A 23,552-nucleotide genomic window follows, 5' to 3' on the forward strand; every position below is an offset into this window, starting at 1 on the left:
CCTAAAAAAACCAAATTTAGACAGGACTGAGCTCAAGAACTATCGACCGATTGCCAATTTGCCCATCTTGGCCAAAGTTGTCGAAAAGGCCTTGAATGCCCAACTGTCAGCCTTTATAGAACACCATCATTTATTGGATGATTCTCAGTTTGGTTTTCGCCAACATCATGGGACGGAGACGGCCCTGATCAAGGCCACAGAGGATATCCGAATCATTCGTGATGCGGGTGGCACTGCGGTCTTGATATTGTTGGACCTTTCAGCAGCATTCGACACGGTCGATCATGCGATTTTGATCGACCGTGTCGAAGATCTGGGGATTAAGCATAAGGCCAAGGCCCTATTGGCATCTTTCCTTGCCGGAAGAACTCAGGTGGTCACCATAGGGCCTTTTCAATCTACCACCCTGTCCCTGCCATGCGGAGTCCCCCAAGGCTCATCCCTGAGTCCGACACTTTTTAATATATACGTGTCGGACCTTGCCAACACCATCAGAGCTCATGGGATGAGCCTTACTTCCTATGCTGACGATACCCAGTTGGTCTTGGCCATCAGAAATGATGGACAAAAAGTGGCTGACAACTTTAATCTGGGCATGCAGGCTATAGGAAGTTGGATGGCCGCCAACTGCCTTAAATTGAACTCGGATAAGTCCGAGGTGGTCATCTTTGGACACTTATCCCCAGATTGGTCCTCTCGTTGGTGGCCACAGTCCATGGGCTCACCGCCTACTCCAGTCAACAAGGTAAGGAACCTGGGTGTCATGGTTGATGACAGGCTTACTTTTCTCCCCCATGCAAATCAGATTGCCTCGTCCGCATTTTATAAGCTACGAATCATCAAAAAAATCCTCCCCTTTCTCCCTATCTCAGCAGGCAAGACCTTGATTACGTCCTTGGTATTATCCACCTTGGACTACTGTAATGCCCTATTTTTGAATGCTCAAGAGAGAGTCCTTAACAAGATGCAGACTGTCCAAAATGCCGCTGCCCGACTGCTGGGTAATATCCCCAAATTCCAATCAGTCTCGAGCACCATCAGAGAGTTGCATTGGCTTACTATTAGGAACAGAGCTAAGTTTAAGGCTCTGTGCATTGTCTATACTGCACTGCACAACCAGGGACCGGCCTTTCTGACTCAACAACTCATCCCCTACCGGCCCGCTAGGTCCCTGCGGTCTTCTGATCTCTTCCAGCTGGAAGTACCCCGTACCAGACTGGTCTCATGGGGTGACAGAAGATTTCTTGTTTCCGCACCCAAGCTCTGGAACTCCTTGCCGCTAATCATAAAGAACAGTCCTTCTTTGTGGTCCTTTCGGAAACAACTCAAAACATGGTTATTTGACCAATAAGTAGATCCTCCTTTAGGGCTGAATTTAGCAGATATCAGCGCCGAGATGCCCACGGGCCATTGTAGCGCTTTACAAATGTTTAAATAAATAAATAATTGAACATCCATTTTTTTGCATATACAGCTATACACACACTACCACCTTACTTCTAAGGAAACTTACACATACTTACTCTCTTAAACAATCACTTATAGAAACACATACTTATTAAAACAAGAACTCTTTCAATCTCTCACTCTCACATATACTCACTTATATACATCAACACTCACATATACTAGATTAAAACATATGTAGTTACTGATAAAGACACTAGTAAGACAGTCATTCACTTACTAACACATACATATACACACTCATTCACCTATACAGTCCGGCACATATGCTGTCTTCAAAACACATACAAACAGTGAGTCAGTCATTGATGCATCTATGTACTAAGTAACACCCCCACCAAATCATACAGACACTTATACTGATACTAAAAACAACATCTAATAACCCATATACACACACATGTAGCTACTCACCAACCCATGCAGCCACTTATACACAAAGTGAAACACTGATACAAACATTTAAATATTTAAACAATACTCGCTAATATATGTATTCACTATGATACACTTAATAAGCCAGTTAACCAATCAATTTTTTTTAAGAACATCCATTAAGACACTTATTGAAACATTTATTCTTCCATCGACCTTTACATATACATATATAAAACATATTTATTTTTCAGAAAGACACACATTCACTGGATGGTGTCATCAGTGATGTCATGAGTGATGTCACTGACCATGTCATGAGTGATGTAATATGTGATGTCATCAGCAGTGCATTACACGCGCAAGTTATAGTGAGTCCAACTAACTATAACGTGGGAATTTCAATGGTTTTATGTCAGTAAAATTTCCAGGTAACTATAACTGGTGTGAAACCTATGGTTTTTTCAGTGAATTTAATAGGTTTTTTAAATGCTAATTCCTAACTATAACTGGTGTGAAACCTATGGTTTTTTCAGTGAATTTCATAGGTTTTTTAAATACTAATTCCTAACTATATATAGGGCCTCAAACCTATGAAATGTAATATTTTTTATAATAAATCCTATATTGTATATTTATATAATACTTTCTGTCACATGGCATAGGTGTGCATGCACACATGTGCATGCAGACCTGGATTCGGTATTTTACCACACAATTGGCTTGGGTGGTAAAATACCGATTCTGTAAGGCCTGTGGGACTCAGAAGAGTCCCACCTACATCTGCAAGTTACTGAATCGGTAAAAATACCGATTCGGTGTTTTACCGATTCGGTAAATTTACCAATTCGGTAAATTTACCGAATCGGTAAAATAGGGCCCCTACATCACAAATGACCATTTACCGGTCGGTAAATGGCCACCTACATCTGGCCCTTAGTGAGTGTTTTCTAAAAGTGTGTGACGGTTGAACATATATACAGTACTTAAATACACAGAGTATCCAAGGGTCTACAGAGCTACTGCATACATTGCAAGGACTGCAGAAAAAAACACACCAAAGAGACACTCGCCGCAACTAATTAGGAAAAACATGAAAAAATATTAATACATTTTACGGATTCCCATCACTCACCAAAATGGTGACATGCTTCATCATCTGCGTCTCCTCTTTATAGTCACACTGGTGACTCTAAGGGCTACAACCCTGTCATAGTGAAGGGAGCCCGAGGATGTTCTCTTATGACTCCTAGCAGATGACAGTAGTGAGGTATGAGGGAACTAAGTGTAGTGCATAGGTGTAAAGTGAAGTTTAAAATTGAGATTATGAGAAACCATAGATTGATTATTGTTTCTCACAATTCAAATTAAAAACAGTTCAAAAAAAGACAGTTTTACCAAATAGCTGTCTTATAAATTCTTATACAGTGGTCAACATGTTTCAGCACAGTCAGATAAGGTTCTATCTAGTGCCTTCGTCAGGACCCACCTACATACTACTGCAATTTGTGAAACCAAACAAGAAAAAATAGTGATATCAAACCAAAATGCAATTTAGATGGTTGGAAACGATACAACCAAATCACCTCATTTGTAGGTATGTACAGTTCTTACTTTGCAATCACCAATTACATTAAATGGCGTCTTGACATTGCAAGTAAAATGCCTCACCTCACCTGGCAACTGCTCAGGGTAAAAGGGGAGGCCCCGCTCTCTCCATCGGTGCCTCAAGGCGGTCAACTGAGCCTGTTGACCGCCTTGAGGTACCGATGGAGAGAGTTGTTCAGGAATAGCTAGACTTTTGTCTGAAAACCGAATTTTTCATCACAGTTATGGCATTTTACTGGGACATAGCCCATTTTCCTATATTTTGTGCTTTCTACCTCATTCCAGTTAGTGGTAAAAATTGGTGTAAAACCAATGGTAAATCCTGGAAAGCTATACATTTCTGAACAGTGGACACAATTCTGAATTCAGCAAGGGGTCATTTGTGTTAATCCTTCAAGGTTTTCTATTGAACGTGGCAGTTAAAATAAAGGAATATTGAAATTGAGTTGAAAAACAGGCCTTTGTGCCCACGTTTTCACCTGTAACTTCTAACTATGGCAGATTTTTTAAAGCAATATACTGTCATCTCCCTTCTGATTGCCAGGATATATAGGGCTGATAGGTTCACCATGAATGCGATGTACCTAGAGCTAATAACTGAGCTGCACCTTGCAACTGTTTTTCAATGTGTGCCAGGTATAGGGCAAATAATTTGGTAAAATATAAAGAGTGAAAAATAGGTATCAAGGAAACCTATGTATTTTCAAAATGGAAACATGATATGGAGTTTAAAAGCAGTAGTTATATGCACATCTCTGAATTTTTGGGTATCCATACCGTCATGTGAATTAGAGAATATTTTTCAAAATAGCTTCTTTTATGCACATTGTCTTACATTTGGAAGGTACAAATGTAAAGAAAAGCAATTGGTAATATCACTTGTTCTACTATTTTGTGTTACCCTAAATCTCCCAATACAAAAGGTACCTCACTTGTGTGGGTAGGCCTACTGGCCGTGGCATGAAATGGCCCAAAAAGCAACGTGGACACATCATATTTTTTTCAATGAAAATTGTCCCTTTTGTCTAGCTGTGGATTGTCGCCCCTAGCTCAGCTGGCATCTAGGGAAACCTAGCAAACCTGTAACTTTTTTACAACTAGACATCCACAGGAATCCATGGTGGGCTGACTTGTATGGCTCTCACCAGGTTCTGTTACCCAGAATATCTCGCAAACCTCCGAATTTGTCTAAAAAATCTATTTTCCTCACACTTCTCTGATGGAAAGTTCTGGAATCTGTGAGGAGCCACAAACTTCCACCCACCCAGCATTCCCCTTTGTCTCCTGATAAAACTTTCTCCCCACTTGTGTGGGTTAGGCCTAATGCTCATGACAGGAAATGGCCCAAAGTGTAACATGGACTTATCCCATTTTTCCACTAAAAACTGACCCTTTTTTGCAATGTGCCTAGCTGTGGATGTCGGGACCTAGTTCCCCCAACATCTAGGGAAACTTAGTAAACCTGTACATTTTTTAAAACTAGACACCCATGGAAATCCAGGAAGGGCTGGATTATGTGGCTTTCAGCAGCTTCTGGTACCAAGAATCCCTTGCAAACCTCAACATTTGTCCAAAACACATTTTCTTCACATTTCTGTGATGAAAAGTTCTGGAATCTGTGGGGAGTCACAAACTTCCATCCACTCAGCATTCTTCAAGTCTCCTGATAAAAATGGTACCTTAATTGTGTGGGTTGGCCGAGTGTCCGTGGCAGGAAACGGGCCAAAATGCAATGTGAACACATCACATTTTTCACTGAAACTGACCCTTTTTGCAATGTGCCTGGCTGTAGATTTTGGGCCCTTGCTCAGCCTAAATCTCAGGAGACCTAGAAAACGTATACATTGTTTAAAGCAAGACACACAGGAAAATCCAGGAAGGGCTGACTTATTTGGATCACACCATGTTTCATAACCCAGAATCCCTTGTAAGTCTCAGAATTTGTCTAAAAAACAAATTTCCCTTACATTTCAGTGATGGAAAGTTCTGGAATCAGCAAGGAGCCACAAACTTCGATCCACCCGGCATTCCCCCAAGTCTCCTGATAAAACTGGTACCTCAGGGAAGTACATGTAGGTGCAGCTTTGAGTGGATCCCATGTATTCCTACCCGGATTCCACTGCAAACCTCCAATTTAGCAAAATAACACAGTTTCCTCACATTTCTCTGTGGGAAAGTTGTGGGATCACGGGGCCAGCACAATTTTCCTATCTTACCCAGCATTCCCCCACGTCTTCCAATAAAATGTTATTTCACTCGTGTGGGTGGGCCAAGTATCCATGACAGGGAAGGGCCCAAAACATATTGAGAGGCATCAAAATTATTGATGATAAAATAACCTTGTTTTGCAAGTGGGTCACCTGCATTTTTGGTCCCGGGCCCGGCGGCCTTCTAGGGAAATATTATAAAATACGATGACACATTGATATAAAGTAATTGTTACGTTATTCTCTAATTCTGAGACAGCCTCCAAGTCACATTAGCAGTTCAGTCAGCGGCTCTAACACAGCCTTCAACTAAACATTCTAACTGTCATTAGAATGTTGGTAAGTACCAAATCAGAGGGAAGGGCAGGGGAGAGCATGGAAGTGGAATCAGGGTTACGTAGGGAGGCAAATGGAAAAGACCTAACATAGTAATAGATTGCTTATTATAAAATACAATAAATCTCCCTACTTGATTAATGGAAGATAATTTCACTGTAGCAACTGGAACAGTCAGATCCTGACAAGGATAAGAGGAAATACATTAGGTCCTTAATGTGATATACCAGAGTGCAAGCACCCATATATCCTGTAGTATCATGCTTTAACAATTTAATGAACAATGTAGTCTTTGTGCCATACCGGGACAGTGAGGGTCCTAACATTTGGGTAAACTACACCTGAATTAGAGACCACTTATTCAACACAGGATTATGCCTTTGGTTTCATGTTGGTGTTTATAGAGAGACGGGGCGTCTGAAGAAGGGATTTTGGTTGACTCGCAACATTGCGCTTTAGATGGAAAAGTAACCTTCGACTTTTATAATTGGAAAACACTTAACAGCATGATGCGAAATATCATTGCAAATGCAGGATGTGTATGGCACATAATGTCATGGGTGATAGTAATCTTCACTGATTAGTCCATGTGTCCATTGAGGACAGATGTGGATTACGAGAGTAGTATGTAAGTTTCCCACACTTCACACATTTCACACTAAGGATTGACATTGGTTCCTCATGTAGAATACTTGCTTTATTTTCCTTTAACATCTTTATATTGATGCAATGTTGAAATATTTGAGGATTTGATGTATCCATGATTATATATTATTAACTAGCGGCCCGTCCCGACGTTGTCCGGGTAAAAAAAGGCTAGGCAGCAATGGTTTTAGTATCATTGTACATTCGTCCCACATGATAAGAGACACATTTTGAAGCAGTGTCCTCAAAGGTCCGTTTTTCTGAATAGAGCATATTGAATCCCTTTCAAGGGAAACTGTTAGAGGCAGTTCAAAGGTAGAATGTGCTGTTTTCCCAGCTGTTAGCAAAGTGGCAGCTATTCCAGATGAAGCAACAGCTAGAGCCAAATTCCCAGAAGATCGAACTTTGGCAAGTATGAGGTTAATTAGGTAAGTCTTTCCTGTGCCACTGGGGGCGTCTATGAACAATAGTTTGCCTGGCTTCTTTTCATCACTATCAACTATGGTGTTGTAGGCGAGTTGTTGATCGGGAACTAAGTTAGGCAAGTGTTGAGCAAGGTAGTTATTTAGCTCTGGAATATTGTGTGCGGTAGCGATATTGTGGTATCCAGTTAGGTTAGTTCGGACCGCTGGCGGCAGGCTGAAATCTTGTAAGGACTTCTCGCTTAATAGATACAGTGAGTCTTCAATTTCTATAAGTCCATGGTTTATGATTTCATTGTTGATAGTAGCCCGTGCCGACGTTGTCCGGGTATGAATTGCTACCGGCCAGTAGTATATTGTTTTGTAGGATTTAGTTTTGATAGCATTTCTTATCTGTGACAGGCCTGTGAAACGCTCCGATTCACAGTGCACTGCTGATGCACTTAAGAGTGCGCGTTCAGTAGTGTGTGAACTCGAGTTTCCCGACTTTATATTTCTTTGCAATATTATATAGCGCAAACTCGACAACATGGCATGAGCACAATTTACATTACAGAAGAACACATTCATTTGTGGTAGGCACGGGGAGACAGAGCGATTTGCCTGGAATCACAGGATGTTGAGCTGATGCCGAGATTCGAACGTAGCTCCCCAGCTCTAAAGTTCGCAATTCTAGAACTTGTGGCGGGAGGTGTGTCTAAAAGTGTATGTTGGTGCTGGCCATCAATAAGAGAGACCTGTGCATTTTTCAAATGGGTGGTGAAAAAATATGAGTATGTTGCTGGAGATGTGGGCCGCCGTGCCACCAATGTACTTACCGGGGGAGGGTAAACACCGATTATTCCGCAACTTTTTTTTCGCATACCATCACTCCGCATACTTTCATTACGAAAGTACCATGACTCCGCTATGCCATTATAACGCATGGCATTACATTTTATATGCTTTTACTACGCATACATTTACAACGAAATTCGTTGTAAATGCATGAAAGGTAAAAGCATGTTTTTTTAAAATGTTTGGATAAGGTAAGTATGGGTATAGGGGTATATGTTTTGGGGTACTGAGGTATATGTTTTGGGGTGTTTGGGTATTTTAAGGGTTCAGATATAGTTTTGGGTTATGGGGTACAGGGGTACAGGGGTAGTTTTAGGGTTTAGGGATAGGTATGGGTTTTGGGGTACAGGGGTATTTTTAGGGTTCAGGGCTAGGTTTGAGTTTTGGGGTATAGGGGTATTTTTAGGGTTCAGGGGTAGGTTTGGGTTTTGGGGTACAGGGGTATTTTAAGGGTTCAGGGCAAGGTTAGGGTTTTGGGGTACAGGGGTATTTTTAGGGTTCAGGGCTAGGTTTGGGTTTTGGGGTACAGGGGTATTTTAAGGGTTCAGATATAGTTTTGGGTTTTGGGGTATAGGGGTATTTTTAGGGTTCAGGGGTAGGTTTGGGTTTTGGGGTACAGGGGTATTTTAAGGGTTCAGGGCTAGGTTTGGGTTTTGGGGTACAGGGGTATTTTTAGGGTTCAGGGCTAGGTTTGGGTTTTGGGGTACAGATGTATTTTAGGGTTCAGGGGTAGGTTTGGGTTTTGGGGTACAGGGGTATTTTTAGGGTTCAGGGCTACATTTGGGTTTTGGGGTACAGGGGTATTTTTAGGGTTCAGGGGTAGGTTTGGGTTTTGGGGAACAGGGGTATTTTAAGGGTTCAGGGCTAGGTTTGTGTTTTGGGTACAGGGGTATTTTAGGGTTCAGGGGTAGGTTTGGCTTTTGGGGTACAGTGGTATTTTTAGGGTTCAGGGCTAGGTTTGGGTTTTGGGGTACAGGGGTATTTTTAGGGTTCAGGGGTAGGTTTGGGATTTGGGGTACAGGGGTATTTTAAGGGTTCAGATATAGTTTTGGGTTTTGGGGTATGGGGTATTTTTAGGGTTCAGGGGTAGGTTTGGGTTTTGGGGTACAGGGGTATTTTAAGGGTTCAGGGTTAGGTTTGGGTTTTGGGGTACAGGGGTATTTTTAGGGTTCAGGGGTAGGTTTGGGATTTGGGGTACAGGGGTATTTTAAGGGTTCAGATATAGTTTTGGGTTTTGGGGTATGGGGTATTTTTAGGGTTCAGGGGTAGGTTTGGGTTTTGGGGTACAGGGGTATTTTAAGGGTACAGGGCTAGGTTTGGGTTCTGGGGTACAGGTGTATTTTTAGGGTTCAGGGCTAGGTTTGGGTTTTGGGGTACAGAGGTATTTTAGGGTTCAGGGGTAGGTTTGGGTTTTGGGGTACAGGGGTATTTTTAGGGTTCAGGGCTAGGTTTGGGTTTTGGGGTACAGGGGTATTTTTAGGGTTCAGGGGTAGGTTTGGGTTTTGGGGTACAGGGGTATTTTAAGGGTTCAGGGCTAGGTTTGTGTTTTGGAGTACAGGGGTATTTTAGGGTTCAGGGGTAGGTTTGGGTTTTGGGGTACAGTGGTATTTTTAGGGTTCAGGGCTAGGTTTGGGTTTTGGGGTACAGGGGTATTTTTAGGGTTCAGGGCTAGGTTTGGGTTTTGAGGTACAGGGGTATTTATAGGGTTCAGGGCTAGGTTTGGGTTTTGGGGTATAGGGGTATTTTTAGGATTCAGGGCTAGGTTTGTGTTTTGGGGTACAGGGGTATTTTAGGGTTCAGGTGTAGGTTTGGGTTTTGGGGTACAGTGGTATTTTTAGGGTTCAGGGCTAGGTTTGGGTTTTGGGGTACAGGGGTATTTTTAGGGTTCAGGGGTAGGTTTGGGTTTTGAGGTAGAGGGGTATTTATAGGGTTCAGGGCTAGGTTTGGGTTTTGGGGTATAGAGGTATTTTTAGGGTTTATGGATAGGTTTGGGTTTTGGGGTACAGGGTATATTCATATGGTTAAGATGGGTTAGTGTTTAAGGGTGTTGGGGTATTTTAAGGAGTAAGGGTGGGTTATGATCATGGGGTGCAGGGGTATTTAAAGGGAGCAGGGTGGGATTAGCACACAATATGAGGCATGGCATGAAGGGTGGAACGTACCACATGCCCCCAGTGGTTGTCACGCCCCCAGCACACACCCCCAGCACACTCCCACAGCACAAGGCAGACACGCCCACAAGGGACTACTTTGCTGCCACGGTTCTTTTACCTTTTAAATGTATATGGTGGGCGTCTGTATAGCCTATGTCCTTCTGCTGCAACTGCCCTTTTCAACGCTGTATTGGGTGTTGTGATTGGTGCTGTGGTTCCTGAGATTACCCGCCTCAAAGGTTTGGGCTCTCTCTTTATATTATTAGTATGGATAAGTTCATAGACAAATTTTGTTTTTTTACAGTCTCCCTTGAAGAAGGGTGCTAAACACCTGAAATGCATTGGGATGGACTGAAAACAGACGAGAAATTATTATCTGACTATTTATTTTGATATGAAACATTTGTTTAACCCCTTAACTGCTGGGCCTCCCCCGTGCTGAGCCCTTTTTTGGCTATTTGGGGTAGTTTGCGGTTAGACCTCTGTAACGTTGTGTCCACATAAGGTATCCACGTCAAATTTGTGTCCTCTTCATCCAACATCCTAGAAGTACCCAGGATTTGTGGATTCCCTTGGAGGGGACCCAGAAATTAGCCAAAATACAGCAACATTTTGGGTTTTTGGTGAACAATTGAAAAAAAGTGCTGAAGAAGAAAACAGCTGTTTTTTTCCCTGCAAATGGTATTGATAAAGCGTTTGTGGTGATAAAATCACCATTTTCCTAGCTTTCAGGAACAGGCAGACTTTTATTAGAAAACTAACATTTTCTTCACAGTTTTGTCATTTTAGTGGGACATAGCCTATTTTATCTATTTTTTGTGCTTTCAACATCCTTTCAGTTAGTGCTAGAAATTGATGTAAAACCAATAATGAATCCCAGAAAGCTGTACATTTCTGAAACGTAGACACAATGCTGAATTCAGCAAAGGGTCATTTGTGTAGATCCTTCAAGGATTCTCTATTGAAAGTAACAGTTCAAATAAAAAATTGAGTTTAAAAAAGCAGCTGTTTGTGTCTGTATTTTCAACGGTAACTTTTTCTAAATATGACAGATTTTTTTTTATAACCAATTTTATTGATTTTATGAGAGACCAATAACAGAGAACAGTAGACCAGCAATTGCACAAATATCCATGCAAAACAGAAATGTGATAGAATTACACCAGTGTACATGACCTGACATGCAAGGGAAGGATGGTTCTACACCGACTCCAGTCCTTGGTTGAAAGCAAAAGTGTCAATCCTCTATCACCCTAATCCATTCGCCCTACATTCTGCGGAACTTCTTCTGGCATCCTCTGGCCTCGTACAGGGGCCACTCCTGTGCAATCTAATGTCCCTCTTTGCCACTATCAGGGCAGTGTTTAGAAAGAGCTTGTCAACTTTGGATCCATCCATCCCTCAGTGATTTCCAGGAGCACCTTCACTGGGTCGAGAGGGACCTCCCAGCCCAGGACCTCAGTAAGCTCCCCTATCACTGATTCTCAGTAGCGCTTGACTGTGGAGAAAAGCCATACCATCTGGTAAAAATCAGCTTGTGAATGATAGCAGCGGGGACAGGATGCATCGGGTCGGAGCCCAGCACGGTGGAGGCACAGCGGTGTGAGGTAGGCAGCATGGAGGTAGTATAGTTGGACTAGGCGGTGCCTTGCCGAGGCTGTGATTGTTTTGGAAGCCATTAGTGCGTCTCTCCTATCGGCCTCTTCCAGGGCCCCAAGCCATCCCTCCCATCTGCCCCTGAGCCGGGATAGTGTATTGGGGTGTTGTTTGTAAGGGAGCGATAAATACAGGAGATCCCCCTTCCCCAAGTTGACGTCATGATCTGGGGTTCAGGCGGGCTGTATTCAGGTAAAGAGGTGCCCTCTGCAATGTGAAAGTGGAGGGTGTGGCGCAACTGCAGGTAACGATAAAATTGGGAAGGGTGGAGGGAGGTCACACCGTTGTAAGTATTGAAAGGTGCGTATGTGGCTCCCACCCCAGATGTCCCCCAATTGCAAAATCCCAATGAGATCCCACGTTCTAAAGCCAGAAAGGTTGGTGAACTCCTGGAGCCAATTACCCTGCCACAATGGGGTATACTGGGTCAATTTTTCCGACCAGTGGGTGTGGCTCAGAGAAGCCCGCCAGACCAAAAGCACCCCATGTGTGACCTCGGGCAGGGTTTGGGGAATGATGCTCCCATACAACATCCACAGGATGATATACAAATCCAGGGTGTGCAATTCAAAGCAAAATGCCGGGTCTGACCATCCGCCACTAAACCAGTTGCGCAATTTGAGGAGCCAAGCAGCTAAAGAAAAAAGATACAGGTTTGTCAACCCCAGGCCGCCATTGAAGGGTGGGATCCAGCACTGGGCAAAGGCCAGTCGGGGCCTCCGACCCCCTCACAGGAACTTGGTGGCTAAACTGTCCATCTCTCTGAACCATGACTGCGAGAAGGATAGGGGCATATTCAGAAGGATGTAGAGGAACCTGGGCAGAATCATCATTTTAAATAAGGCTATTCTGCCCATAGGGTTCAGCAGCAGTGCCTGCCATTTGAGAAGATCAACCCGGGCCTTTTTCACCAGTGGGGTTACATTAAGTACCATGCAAGGTCTGGGAGGAGGGCAACCCTGATCCCCAGGTTTTGAAGGACTGTCCTTGCAGAGGTATCGATGACTGCCAATCAAAGCTCTCCCTCAAAGGTGAAGGGGGACCAGGACAGAAGTAGCAGAGTTTAGTCAAAGACCAGAGGTTCGCTCAAAAAGACTCAGCACCTGGAGACACCGGGGTCCCACTTGTGCTGGGTCCGCTAAAAATGACAGAATGTCATCTGCGTAGAAGGCGATTTTGTCCTTGTCTAGGCCAGGCCATCTCCATCCTGTGATGTAAAAGTCAGATAGGAGAAGACAGGCAAAAGGTTCCATCGTTAATGTGAAGAGGAGGGGTGAGAGGGGGCATCCCTGCCATGTGTCCCTCTTGATGGGAATGTGCTGCGTTAGAGCTCCGTTAGCCAGTACTCGGTCCTGCGGCTTACAATATAGCATCTTAACCTGGTTGCGGAAGGAGGCTCCAAATCCCATCTCTGTCAACACCACCTCCAGGTACCGCCAGTCTACTGAATCGAACACCTTCTCAAAATCGACGAGAAGAAGGGACAAGTATGGAGTCAGTTGGTGGAGGTTCGCTAGCGAAAGGTGGAGACGCCTAAGGCAGTGTCTGGTTCCTCGAGAGGACATGTATCCGCACTGGTCGGGGTGGACTAGTTTGACCCGGTATGGTCAGACATGGTTGGCTAACACAAAGGCAAATATTTTGAGCTCCGAATTGATGAGAGAAATGGCGCGGTAATCGGAGCAGCGCTTCGAGGGAGGCTGAGACTTCGGGATCAACACAATGGTGGCCATGTCTGTTTCGGAGCGGAATGATTCTTTATCAATCACCTCTTGATACATCTCTAGAAGGTGGGGAACCAGTGTGTTGCAGTAGGTCACGTAAAACTCCTGTGGGAGTCCGTCTGGCCCTGGTGTCTTACCAGATTAGCCATGTGTGATATGGAGTAGTTGAACTCCTCCGATATGGTGGGGAGGTCCAGTGCCTCTGCCTCAGATTCGCCGAGTCACAGAAGAGGGAACTGCTTGAGCTGAAGTAGAGCCGGGAGTGAGAGACTGGGAGGCTGCGCAGAGTAGAGTGGCGTAATATGAGGGGAAGCATTGGGCCACCGGGGAACGCTGGGTTGCTCCATCTGTGGCGATCACCTCAGGAATTATACAATTGGCCATTGGTTAAGTGGATAGTCAGTGAAAGAGCTTCCCATTTTTATCTCCCCAGCCATACACATGTGCCACAGCAGCTTAGTGGCCTCCAGAGAGGTGTGTTTAATCTCAACCCTCAGGAACGCTAGTCTCTGATATTGAGTTGCAGTTCTCTCCTCCGGAGTTTGACCTTCGATAAAGAGAGCCTGAGCTTCTAGGAGCGTGAGTCAGGAGTCCTGCGCCATTCGCTTAAGCTTGAGTTGGCCCTTGCCAAATTCACAAATGGTGGCCTTACCAGCTTCCCATAGGGTGCCAGGGGAGGGAACCGAGCCCTTATTAGTGGTAAAATAGTGGCGGAGCTCATCGCCCACCGAGTCCCTGAATTCCTTGTCCTAGAGAAACCAGGCGTTTAACCGCCAGATCAGGAGTGAAGATTAAGGGAGGTCACCCATCCGCATCACCACAGGGGAGTGATTAGATATACCTCTGGGGAGGATGGTGATATCTTGACGTGCCTGACAATCCAGGGCCTGCATGAAAATGTAGTCAAGTCTTGAGTGTGTCTTCGGATGCCAGAGCCTCCAAGCCTCCAAACGTCTCCGAGACCCAGGGCGGCTGCCCAGTTCGATAGGAGATTAGAGTGGGTGATTCTAGAGGTTGAGGGGGCCTTGGCGGTGTCAAGGTCAGGGTTCGTAACCGCATTAAAGTCCCTCCCGATGATGATCATCCCCAGGGCAGGGCAGCAACTAGCGGGGCATCTCGCTGATGTGTGAGAGTCATCAGGGAAGGTAGGGAATATATGGAGAGCAGGCTCAGAGATCCGATCCCCTATGCTCCCTTGCAAGGCGACGAAATTCCTCTGAGGGTCATGTGCCACCTTTCGCAAGACGAATGGGAGGGCACGGCGCACAAGGACAGCCACTCCTCTCGATCCCCGATTAAAACCTGAGCGCCATACTCCGCCATAGCAGTATCTCACCAGGAAGGGGCAGTGATTGCCTACCAGGTGGGTTTCTTGGAGCAGCAATAGTGTGATGCTGTGCATATCGCAGAACCGATGTGCACTTGACCCTGTCTAACAGGCCATTAACATTCCAGGACATTATAGGGAGCGATGCCCTCCTGGTGTGGTTATCGGGCATACAGGGAGTGAATGTAGGATAGGACACCCAGTGTGGGTGGCCGGTGCAGGCAACATTTTACACCTATGTGAGGTAGTGGGCACAACTCAATAGTGCTGGTCATGTGAGCACTCACCATGCTGCTGGAGAGAAATGTTTGAGCAAGAAACAAATGAAACAACAAGGAAAACCCAGGACAACGGTCCAACCCTAAACCTATTCCCTCCCCCCTCCCTATACTTCAGGAACGGAAGCATCTGTCACCCTAACAGGGAAAACCTAAAAGAGAACCAAACGAGAATGCTTAGGAATGGGGAATCATGGAGGACTCCTCCTCATAGCAGGATGTTCTGTGGCAATGTCCATCAAGAGTTAGAATTGAAAATAGGCTGAAGTGTAGCACCAGGGCCATGGATCTGGCCATGGCCGGAAAGTTATAGTGGGCTCAAGAGGGCCCCGTGAGAAGAGTCGGGCTTCAGGAGAGGTCCGTGTCTGCCATATTCAGCAGCGATGGGTGGGGCGAGGGGCCTTCCGGGTCTAAGTGGCCAGAAGTGCCAGTTCTTCTCATTGAATGTAGGTCCCCTGGATGTTAAATAGTGAGAGGGAACCAGTGGTGAGTCTGAACGAGCCCATCTCTGGCCCTGTTCCCTGTGTGAGCAGTTGCACTGCAGCCGCTGGGCAGGCAGGTCCCGGCGGGCACCTCCGACACCGACCTAGGAGGTCGGACTCCGGGTGTTAAGCCTTAGGGGGCGCTCCTCTGTCACCCATGTCCAGGCCTCCTCAGGAGAGTCGAAGAAAAGGGTTCTGTTTTGGAACACAACTCGAAGGTGGGCCGGAAATAGGACCCTGTCTTGGAGGCTGAGGGCAAGCACCTTTTGCTTGACGTCGCCAAACGACCGACGCTGGCTCTGGACCTTGTGAGTATAGTCGGAGAAGATCATGATCATCTGGCCTTCATACTTGAGATGTTGTCATTAGGGCGCTTCAGCCAGTACGGAGTCTCGGTCCTTAAAATTAAGGATCCGCAATGTGATCAGTCTATGGAACGCACCGGTGACGGTTTGGGCGCAAGAGATCGGTGGGCCCGCTCAATTGCGAACCATGGGGAGAGAGAGCCTTCCACGAGCGCAGCCAATGCTCACTTCTAAAAATGTAATACATATATTAAAAAAAAATACAATACTTAACAAAAATATAAAACACATACATATAAAATACATACTAAAATACATAACACTAATATAAACATTGATATTATTAACAACGATATTACTGACTTCGATATTAACAAAAATAATATTTCTTACCTTCAGGTCGATATTCTGATGTCACCAATATTCTTGATGTTGATATTCTGCCCCTTCAATATTTCCAACTCAATAATTCTGTAGTTCAAAATAAAAAACTCGATATTATGTCTGTGCACCGTTTTGAAATTGAATGACCCAAGTAATCAACAGATTTCACTACAATCTGACATTTATCTATCCTGATCGTTAACCCTTCCTCCTTTAATGTCATCAAAACCTTCCTTAAAGTATTATTGTGATGGGTTACGGAAGCACAATAGATTGAAATGTTATCCTGAAAGCATAGTGTATCTTTCATTCCATCTAAAATCTTTTGCAAAACCGTTTAAAATACCACAGCCGCATATGCGAGGTGGAATGGCATTCTACAGTACCTGAATGCCCAAAAGGTGTTATGAACAATGCTAGTCATTTGTATTCTGGGTGCAACTCTATATTGTGGTACGCGGAAGAGAGGTCGATAACAATGAAGCAATCAGTGTCCCCAATCACACTGATCATTTCATTTATTCTGGGAAGTGGAAATCTGTCCACCCAAATGTTTGCATTGAGGCCCCCTAAGTTGACACAGAGACGCAAACCACCCCCCCAGATTTTTGGGTGACTACAATCAGAGCAAGCCAATAGGAACTTACAATAGTTTCAATGATGCCCTGCCCAACCAACTTGTTTAACACGTCCTTAAGGAGCTCCTGCATCATGTGACGGATCGACCTTAATTTTTTTATCACTGACGCTACATTATCTTTTACTTCTATTTTATTTTGGATATTTTGAAAGTGGCCTGATTCTTCAAGAATAATTCTGGGAACTCATCACACACCTCTTTACACTCTTTCACCTCTGCTATAGCTAAAACAGGTTTGTCACTATTAGGATCAAGTTAAATCCCCACTACTTTTTGATTTGCCCAGCCTAGTAAACTGGATCCCCTCTTTGTTAGGTGAATCGTTCCAAAAGTAGCATGATCTTTAAAAGATATACACATAGTCAACATTCCGGTCAAAGGTATTGGGTCCATATTGTATCCCATCGGTTTGATGTCAGCCTCTTGAATGGTATAGCTCTTTCCTTGAAATTTTTCTTGAAAAATAATATAATCGATGAGTGTGTATGGAGAGCAGGAATCAGCATAAACTCTTAGTTGTACCCTGTCTAAGGTTAAATCGCATATGGGGTAATTATTCTCTTTCTCTGCAGCATTATCCCCTACTTGGAATACATATTTGCGAGACACCACTTCCGTTTCCCCAACCATTTGGAGATTTTTTCTTTCTACTTTTTTAAATTCTTACTCAAGCTGGAATAATGAACCCCCTTTTTTTATTTCCTGCATGCAAGGGAATGTGCAGATAAATTCAGATTATTAGCTAGTTGGTTGGGATCACCACAGTGATAACACCTCATCCTCTCTTTTTGTTCCTGTTCAGTTTTCTTCTTGAAAGAAAAATCACTAAGTTTATTACCCTTTTCTACCTCTCCTATTCATTTCTCATTGCCAGACTGGTTCTTTACAACATGGACAGTGTATGAAATATTATATTGCTTCATTTCTCTTATACATTCTGCTGTATGCTCAATACTTTGAGCAATCTCAATGAAATTGTTAAAATTCAGATTACTACATAACAATTTTTCCTGGATTTAAGGGTTATTAGTACAACTAACTAATTGGTCCCTAATTAAAGAATCACACAGTGAACCAAATTTACTCATACTGACCAACCTTCTAAGAACCACTATATAATTTGTTACTTTTTCTTACTTTCCTTGTATTCTACAGAAGAATTTATGTCTCTCTAAAACTACATTCATCTTAGACCAAAGTGTTTTTCTAATTTATGAAGAGTTGTCTGGTACACATCTTCCAGTCCCTCTTCATCTTCATCTTCACTTTCTGAATGTGCTAAAGTTTCATATACCCTCCTTCCTGGAGTACCTAAATTATGCAATAAAATGTTTTTCTTCCTTCTAGATGAAAATCCTTCTCCCTTATTGCAATAAGATAGGAAAAAAACTGTTTCTCCCACTCTTTCCAGGATATTAGTGGCTCCCCCACCTCGTCCAAAAGTGGAGGAGGTTGAGTTCTGTTTGCTGTAGACATGGTGAGCACTCAAAATGATAGTAGTGCTAATACTAAGTTTACGGTAAGGTAATAGGTTACAAATGGGTTGTAGGTTTGACTGAATGGCCTTCAATAAGATTGTTACACTTGACAGATGAAAATAATGACCTCTTTTTCTCTAGTAATTGTAAACTGATTTTCAAAAGAAACATTTTGAAGTTTTAAAAACCATCCTACAAATACATTAGGATTTTGTGCACTTTGAGTCCTATTTCTGTGTTTGCCATCAACTAAATGTGGGTGGAGATACACAGGAAGAAAATAACCAAGAAGTTCCCTTTGATATGCTATTCTAGACGTTTTGCAGGAAACAACAATGACTTAATGCGCTGGATTGCAGAGTGATAGGCAGGCTTCTTCTTAGACGCTGTGCCTGTCTGAGTGAGTACCACCCTCCCTACCGAGCTGTGGAAATACTTGACAGGCTTGAGGAACTACAGCTGTACCTGTCAGCATGTGCGGGAAATGCAGGGAATGAAACTGGTCTGATGTGCTGAGCAGCAGGGTGTCCGGCTGGATCTCCTCTGATGTCTTGCCTGCCAGTGTGTCAACACCCCTCCCACTGAGCTGCACCTCAATGCCTGACAGACCTGAAAAAACTTCAGCTGGGCCCATCAGCATTTGCTGAGGGCACAGGAAACACAAATGGTCCAATGCTCTGGCAGCAGTGTGATGACTGTTTCTCCTCCGATGCTCTGCCTCTCAGTGTGTGCACACCCTATGCCTCAAACTGTGCCCAACTGCCCACCAGACCTGAGGTGGTTCAGCTGTGCCCGTCAGTAAAAGCGGAGGGCACCATAGAGGGAAAAACTGCGCCTGCCGCGGTAAGCGTCTCAGTAATAGGCGGTGATTGACAGTTGATGTCGCATATGCAGTACTGTGGGGCTGCCACACTCCATGCTATATGACTCTCCAGGTAAGGCATTAGTTGCGTAGACAGTTCCAGAGCTTTTGGCACAGCTCTTCAACTAAGTTGAGTTGACATTGCTTAATGACGCAGGAACAAGCAAATCAGTATAAGAATACTGTAAAATGAATGCACCAGGAATCTAGTAAGTTGTTCCTCATAGGGCATCCCTATACATGTGCCAGTCCAAAATGTTTATTTAGACAGTCGCAAGTACGTGGAACTCCACTCAATCTGCAAGCAGCTGATCAGTACTTGTTTGGTACGAGGCATGACTGCCCCCAATTTTGGTCCTCACCTTTGTCTTGTGGGCCAGAAGACAGTTAGGATTACCCACACTGGTATTACTTTCATGTTGGTGGTTATAAATAAGGAACATGGGAAGAGGCTGTTGATGCTGTCCCCAGCATCACCAAATATTAAGTAGGATGACACATTGATTTAAAGTAATTGGGGGCATATTATCAAGAGCAGCGTTAAAATTATCGCCGGTTTAGCAGCAGAAAACTGCAGCTAAAGCGGCAACAATGGGCTTGATAATATACCCAGGAGAATTCCAATAGAAGCCCATGTTCACACCAGAACATGGAATTTTATTGGAATTCTCAGGGGCATATTATCAAGACCATTATCGTCGCTTTAGCATAAGTTTTCGGCCGCTAAACCGGTGAAAATTTTTAACGCCGTTCTTGGTAATATGCCCCCAAGTTCTTTATTCTCTAATGCGGCAACAGCCTCCAAGCCACATCAGAAGTTCAGTCAGTGGCTCTAACACAGCCTTCAACTGAACATTCTAACTGTCAACAGAACATTGGTAAATACCATATCAGAGGAATTGGCAGGGGAGATCAGGGAAGTGGAATAGGGTTATATAGGAAGGCAAATGGAAAACACTTAACACAGTAATAGATTGCTTATTATAAACTACAACAGGAAACTTAGCAAATCCAGACATTTTTTACAACTAGACACCTTGAGGAGTTCAGGGAAGTGTGGCTTGCATGGATCCCCCATCATTTTTATACTCAGAATCCCCTGCAAACCTCAACTTTAACTAAAACAAGTCATGTGTTCCTCACATTTCTGTGTGGGAAAGTTGTGTGACCACCAGGCCGGCACAACTTTCCTACCACGTAGCCTTCCACCAGATCTCTTGATAAAAATGCTACCTCACTTGTATGGATGGGCCAGGTGCCAGCAACAGGGAAGGGACAAAAACTTATTTTGGACACATCAAAATTATCACAAGACAACCTGGTTTTGTAAGGGGGTCACCTGCACTTTTGGTCCCAGGCTCGGCAGCCATCTATAGAAGCCTACCAAACTCAGACATTTCTGAACCTAGACACTCTGGGGAGTCCAGGGAGGTGTGTCTTGCAAGGTTCCCCCAACATTTTCTAACCCAGAATCCCCTGCAAACCTCAAATTTAGCTTCAAAAATCTAATTTTCCTCACATTTCTCTCTGGTATAGCTGCGCCGGCATGAATTTCCTACCACTCAGCATTCCCAAAGCAGAGTCAGTCTAAAAACGTATTAAAATAAAATTGTGTTTTTGATCACGCTATGATTCCTCCTCAATCTCTACATGCTTTTGGCCTTTCCCTGTCACAGGCACTTGGCCCACCCACACAAGTGAGGTACCATATATATATATTGGGAGACATGGGAAACACTGGATGGTAGGAAATGTGTGGTTCCTTTATGATTCTGGAAAAATATGGCACAGTATGAAAAGAAAATGTGTGATTTTAGTCATTTTGAGGTTTGCAGGGCATTGAGAGTTAGAAAAAATGTTGGGATCCACGAGAAGCACATCACCCTGTACTCCACCAGTCCACACACGCCACGAGCCAAACGCCAGTTCACGCACACCACCAGCCAAAAGCCAGTCCATGCACACCTCCGTCACATGTTTTTTTTAAAAAAATGAGGCACCAAACAATTGGAAGTAGATGCAAAACTATAACTACAAACACAACAGCTGTAACTTAATACATCACACTAATGCCATCTTTGAAATCTGAGCAAAAAATATAAAACAATACAAACCAGTTCGTTTACTTTTACACTCAGGTTGCACTCAAAAACTCTGTTGCTTGTGGTACAATTTAAAATATATGGGCATACGCAGCCAAGGATTAGAAGGACAATAGGGGCAGTACATACGACTCTCCTTCCGCATACCTCTTTAGGGAACAGACTTTACATATATTATTGGGAAAGTGTTTTTAGGTCGTTGGACGTATGTGATCAGGAAAGTGTTGATCTTTCAATCTAGCCACATCCTCCACTGCTGCAACTCTATGAATTCTTGCCTGTTCCACCACAACAAGGCTGCCTAGCACAGACTGCTGAAACTGAACAAATGTCATCTTTGACTCTGGAGAACAATCCTTGAATACAACAAAAGTATTGAAGGTTGCTAAATGTAATACATGGATACCCAACTTCTTATCTATACTACTATAATAAAGGAGAAACTTTCAGGCTTTGAGGCGGGTAAACTCCGGAACCACTGCGCCAATCTACACACCCGATACACCGTAGAAATCGTCAGGGTGTGTAGATGGTTATAGGCTATATAAAGTTTAAAAATAAATCTTATTTAAAACATTTATTTTAAAAACAAAGTAGTCCCCCCTAAGTAGCACCTGCCGCGACGTGCGTGCTCACGTTGAGGAGCGGCGTCAGAGGAGCGGCGGACATGGCTCGGGGGAGGAACGGTCACGTAAGGAGCAGCGGACAGGCCAGCGGCGGTGCGACCAGCGGAGAGGCGGACATGGCGTGGGGGAGGAGCGGCGGCGGACAGGCGGTGAGGAGCAGAGCGGCGAGGAGCTGTCAACTCAGGAGCGGCGGCTGAGGTAAGCAGGCGGGTGTCGGGCCAGGCGGGGGACGGGGAGTTACAAAAGGCAATGTCGGGGCAGGCAGGGGTCCGGGAAGGTGGGGGACGGGGACTAACACCTCCATTGACTCAGGCCAGGTGAGGGTCGGGCCAGGCGGCAGGCGGGGGATGGGGCAGGCGGGGGCACGGGCTGCTGGGCAATGTCGGGGCAGGCGGGGGTAGGGGGAAGCCTGAAAGCTCCCGGACAAGGTCAGGACGGACTGCTAGTACCAAATATAAGCCTTTTACAAACAACTCTTTTGGGTAACGTTTAGGGTTAAGCAGATTTTGCCACAAGCAACAGTTTCCACTTTGAACAATTCCCTGAACAATTGCACACCAGTGTAGAAGTTATCTATGCATAAATTGTGATCTTTGTTAAAAAGCCATCTACCAAGTTCCCACACAATTTTCTCACAAACTCTGAAAATGCAAAGACAGCCAATGGGGTCAGTACTGGAATCCCTACCAGTGTACACCCTGAAATTATAAACATATCCACAGTGGCGTAGCTAGCCCTATGGGCGCCCGTGGCAGTCTCTGCATTTGCCGCCAGCTGCAGCCGCAGTGAAAAGCAGGGGGGTGCTGGCGAGTAGTTTCTCCATTTACCTCCCCTTTTGGCAACAGCATTGAGGAGCAGGGGGCTGTTGCCACCCGAGCTGGCAGGCCGCCACCTCCAAAACTCGTAACGCATGGGGCAGACCGTTCCCTGTCTCCACATCTAAGCCTCTGCATATCTAGTACTACTCTCAGACAGCATATACATCATAATTCCATAACTTACCGTCTTGTTAGGAAGGTCCTGCCTAAAAACCAAATGGTCCTTGAACAGGACCAAAGACTCATCCACAGCTATTTGTCTGCCTTGAACATAGATGTCTGAAAATCGATCTACAAAGTTTTCAAGGACAGGCTGATCTTAAAAAGATGGTCACAATCAGGGGGATCCTGCAGCAATGCTGAAGCATTATCAACAAAATGCAGCACTCAAAGAAGAAGCAAATACCAATCATGACTCATGGTTGCAGGAATTATAGCCGTTGCTATCTAGAGATTTGTAGACCAATATGAAGACAGCGATGGCCTCCTTATCAAGCCCATCAAAAAAGTTAAACCCGAGAACTTCTTCAACTTATCTAGATTTGTTGGAGTCCACTGGGTGGCTCTAGAGTGGAGCTTAAGTCTGGCACTGTTGTCCCTCAAATACTTTTCAGAATACAAATTAGTCTGGTCAACAATCTCATCCAAAAATATATCCTCCATTAACAACTGAAAGAAATGTAAAGGCAAAATGTTTTCAGTATTCACTCTAAATTCAGCAACACCACTAAAGGCAGGCAGTGCCGGCTGCACCATGTTTGGGGCAATCCAGAGTTCAGCTCTTCCAATTGGAAGCGTTTTAGACCCAGGCTGCAATCCA

This window comes from Lissotriton vulgaris, chromosome 5 (assembly GCF_964263255.1).
Source record: "Lissotriton vulgaris chromosome 5, aLisVul1.2, whole genome shotgun sequence".
NCBI lineage: Eukaryota > Metazoa > Chordata > Amphibia > Caudata > Salamandridae > Lissotriton > Lissotriton vulgaris.